Source organism: Loxodonta africana, chromosome 18, assembly GCF_030014295.1.
Source record: "Loxodonta africana isolate mLoxAfr1 chromosome 18, mLoxAfr1.hap2, whole genome shotgun sequence".
In the NCBI taxonomy this organism is placed as follows: Eukaryota; Metazoa; Chordata; class Mammalia; order Proboscidea; family Elephantidae; genus Loxodonta; species Loxodonta africana.
Genome location: NC_087359.1, coordinates 24896786 through 24900899, shown reverse-complemented (window position 1 = coordinate 24900899; position 4114 = coordinate 24896786). Strand labels below are relative to the sequence as shown.

The 4114-nt window shown below is 43.7% G+C and overlaps 1 pseudogene; it reads right to left on the bottom strand.

The window, feature by feature from the left end:
* Positions 1-2731: 2731 nt before the first annotated feature.
* On the bottom strand, positions 2732-3674 carry LOC100665250 (transcription factor Spi-C-like; annotated as a pseudogene).
* Between the last annotated feature and the right edge of the window lie 440 nt (positions 3675-4114).

The following is a 4114-nucleotide window of genomic DNA, read 5'->3' as shown; positions in this document are numbered from 1 at the left end:
ACATGCTCAATACTGAATGAAGACAGGCACTATCCCCATTTTATAGAACAGAAACTAAAGCTCAGAGGGTTGGGTGGCCTGTTCAGCATCACACTGCTGGTGACAGTCAGGTGAGGCTGGAAGCCAGGTCTCGCAATAGACAAGTCCAGCATTGCTTGCACTACCTGGAACAAGCAGTGTCCCCTGTAGGTGGCCAGCTCTCATAAGCATGTGGGAAGTCAGTGTCACTAGAGACCACTGTGCCATCTGCCCAGAGCTTTATTCCCACCCCTGGCCCACTCTCCAGGGCTCCTCTCTCATCCTCCTGCCTACAGGTGGGCTGGCTCATTTGGGTCCCAGCAGGTTCCTGGACTCTGGACCTCTCAAAGCTGACCGCCAACACAGTGCACCTCAGCAACCACTGATGGCTGAGGTAAAAGGCATTTATCTCCCCATTTCCAGAATGAACAGTTGAGCGTTGGGAACAAATGCCTGATGTGCCCAAGGGTGTTGCCCTCAGAGGGAACGTTTTGTTTCCTGAAATGGTCTGTTCTTCACAGGACTTTTTTCTGGAAAGCCTCTGGTCCTGAAAGGGGGTGCTTAGACTGTCAGAGAAAAAGGCTTTTTTTTTTTTTCTTTTTCCTTCTTTTTTAACCTTCTGCTTCTGACTCTGCCAGTCTGTGTCTCTCTCTCACCCCTGGAGCTCTTTTTTCAATACTGGTCATTCTTGGAGTCAGCTCTGCCCTCGCTGCCGGTGGCTGGTGGGAGAGCAGAGCCTCCTCCCTCTAATGAGGGGCCCTCCAGGACCCACTGCCCTCATTTTTGATACCTGGGGAGAGGATGCATAGGCAAGGGGCAATTGGATCAGAAAGGCCCCACTGAACAGACATCACAGCCAAGCTCAAAGAGTGTAGGAAGTAGAACAAAGAACAAAAACATTTACAGAAGTGCTACAGTGTAAGGGGAAAAAGTACTAGCAACTCTAACAAGGTCAATGGTGAGGAGGAAAAAAAAATTTTTTTTAAAGGAATTGCTGAGGGGAAAAAAAGAGAGAGAAACCTCAAAAAGGGGCCGAGGACTCAGTATGGCCTGCTGGTTGGCTCCTGGAACATTTTCCTTGATATCTTCCCATGAAGCACTATTTCTATAAGACTTCAATACATCGGAAAAGTTGATGCAACTGGCTAGGAGGAGGGTTAGAAGTCATGAGTCACCATCGTCAGCTCTGTGTGTGTTTGCTTTCAACACAGGCTTCCTGTGAGGCCACATAAATGGAGCCTTTTTGGTTCTTTGGCATGTGCTGGGGGCTGGGGTGAGGTGGGGGTGGCGGCACCTGGCTAATCTATTTCAAGGGAGTGTGGGGTGACTACTAAGAACAAAACAGGTGGACAGACATTGTCTCATGCTTTGGGCCCTGATGGCAAAGAATAGCAGGATTTCGGTGGTACTAATACACCTAATTTCACCGCCCATCTGTCAGTTTGTCATATTATGATGGCTTGAGTGTTACTGTGAGGCTGGAAGCTATGTCACCAGTATTTCAAATACCAATAGGGTCACCTATGGTGGACAGGTTTAAGTGGAGCTTCCAGACTAAGACCAACTAGGAAGAAAGGGCTGGCAACCTATTTCTGAAAATTATCTAATGAAAACCCTGTGGATCACAGCAGATTGTTATTCGATATAGTGCTGGAGGACGAGTACCCTAGTTGGAAGGCACTCAAAATACACAGTGGCCACAACAGTGGACTGAAGCCACAACCAATGATGGTGAAGATGCACAGGACCAGGCGATGTTTTGTTCAGTTGTGCATGGGGTCGCCATGAGTGAGGGCCAGCTCAACAGCAGCTAACAACAATACACCTAATTATATTACTAATCCTAAATTGTGTGACTTTAGGCAAATTTCTTAAGCGCTCTGAGCCTCAGTGTCTTTACCTATAAAATGGGTACCATATAGCTGTTTTGCAGGATTATTCTAAGGATTATAATGCCTAGTCTGTCTGCTGAAGTGGCTTCATAAATCGTCCTTATTCTTTTTTCCCTATAGGGTGTTCAATGGCTGATTTGTATAAAGTGGATCACCAAGACTTTTTTTTTTTTCAGGATAGCTATGGAAGTTTTAATTAATTTATTTTTTAATTTGTTCATTGCTTCTCTTTTTAATTGCCTGAATTATGTTTCTTAATAGTAGTAAAAAATATATAGCAAAACGTTTGCCAACTCAACATTTTTTTACGTACGCAATTCACCAACACTGGTCACGTTCATCAGATTGTACAACCATCATTATTATGCTCCATGGAAGTTTTTAAAGCCATGAACCTATGTTGGCATGAAAATTCTAGCTTAAATGGTGAAAACGTGTATATAATAATGAGATTGTTTGTTATTAAAGCCATGAGGTATATGTTGGAGTAATTTTTCACCTGAGTGTATGACAGAAAAAGAATGTTTAAATCAATCTATAAATCAAACCATCTCTACTGGCATTGTTAGTCTAGAAGAAAGTAATTGTATAGAGGGTAGTCATAGCAATGACAGTCAATACTTCCAAATGGGAGGTGCTCATTTTAAAGTGCTCACTGGCAGAATTGCCCACCAATGTTAGTATACATTGTATGCTATTTTAGAAAACCTAGCAACAAGTTAACTGATTTTTTTTTTCTCTTCAGTATTTGCTTTAAGAGAAAAATCCTGAAGATGGTAGAGATTCCTGATGCTAAGAAACCATTCAGTGTGAAGGTATATTTAGCAATCAGGGTGACTTGGCCCATGGTAATTGGCATCTGTATGATTATAACTTGTGTTCCAGTTATTTAAGCTGAGATATTCTTGATCACGTTGGACATACTATGAGTAGAAGACCTCTTTCCCCAAGAAATAACATGGAGAAAGTCTCTGGAGAATGGTCTCACTGAACTGGTAAGCTAGCTTTCTCTGGATTTTTGGTGGTTTTCCCAGTTCTTCCATAATTCATCAGCGCTCTGGCTATTTTCTGGTGAGTCAGGGTCTTCCGGTTGCCTTTTCTTTTTCCCCAAAGCTCTGTGTGTCTTTCCGTGTTTTTCTGATACAAACTGAAAGATGCCTTTGGTTATATCTACCCACTGAATACAAGATGCCTTTTTGGGATTACGGAGGGATTCATGAAAGGTATTCAAACAGTGGGAGCTTCTTCCTGCCTTTTCCTCCCTTTTGCTGGAGAACAGCAGGTGGTACTAGCTGGTTTTCAGTGATACTCTGCAGAGATTGATGAATATTTCCTTCGAAACAGTAGCTGCAGCACTGTTGATTACAGTTCTCCAGGTATAGACAGGCTTCTCTGTAGGCAACCCTCTATAGTCATGGGAGCTTCCTCTGACATGCAGGCAATGGTTGATGAAAACCAGGTAATTTTTGAAGTCTAGGGAGTATGGAGGATCGCCAGTTGAATGTTGCCTCTGTACCTGAAAAGCATCCTCAAATGCTTGACCCAGTTTGTCTTCGTCAATATAAGTCATACTTCATTAACGAACTGACAGTTCTGCCCGTTACAGTCCCATCTAGCATCCACGCGTGCCGGGTGGAAATCATCTTCCCCTCCTCTGAAACACCCCAGCCTTTCTTCTGAAGTGCCTCTGGACCTTCAACCTTCCAGTTAGCAGCCGAGCATGTTAACCATGTGCACCACCAAGGAACCAATATCTGGGTGGTGAGTGTGTTCATTCCCACTGGGGTGTCGTTGCTTCTAGGCCCCGTGAAGGCAGGAGTTTTGTCTATTTTGTTCACTGGTTAATCCCTGGCACTGTGGTATACAGAGTAGGTGCTCAACAAGCACTTGTGAATAAATTAATGACAGAATAATCTTGAGAACAAGGTCCTAAGGTAGCCCAGTTTGCGCTGAACTACCAACATAAAGGCTAGCAGTTCGAACCCACCCAGCGGTGCTGCGAAAGAAAGACCTGGTCATCTGATTCTATAATGATTACAGCCAAGAAAACCCTATAGAACAGTTCTGCTCTGTAGCACATGGGGCCGCCATGAGTCAGAGTCAACTTGAGGGCAACAGCAGCAAATCTTGAGAAGAACATCACAAAATTAGCATTACTATTACTACTAAAAAAAAAAAAAAAAAGTTGCCATCTAGTCAATTCG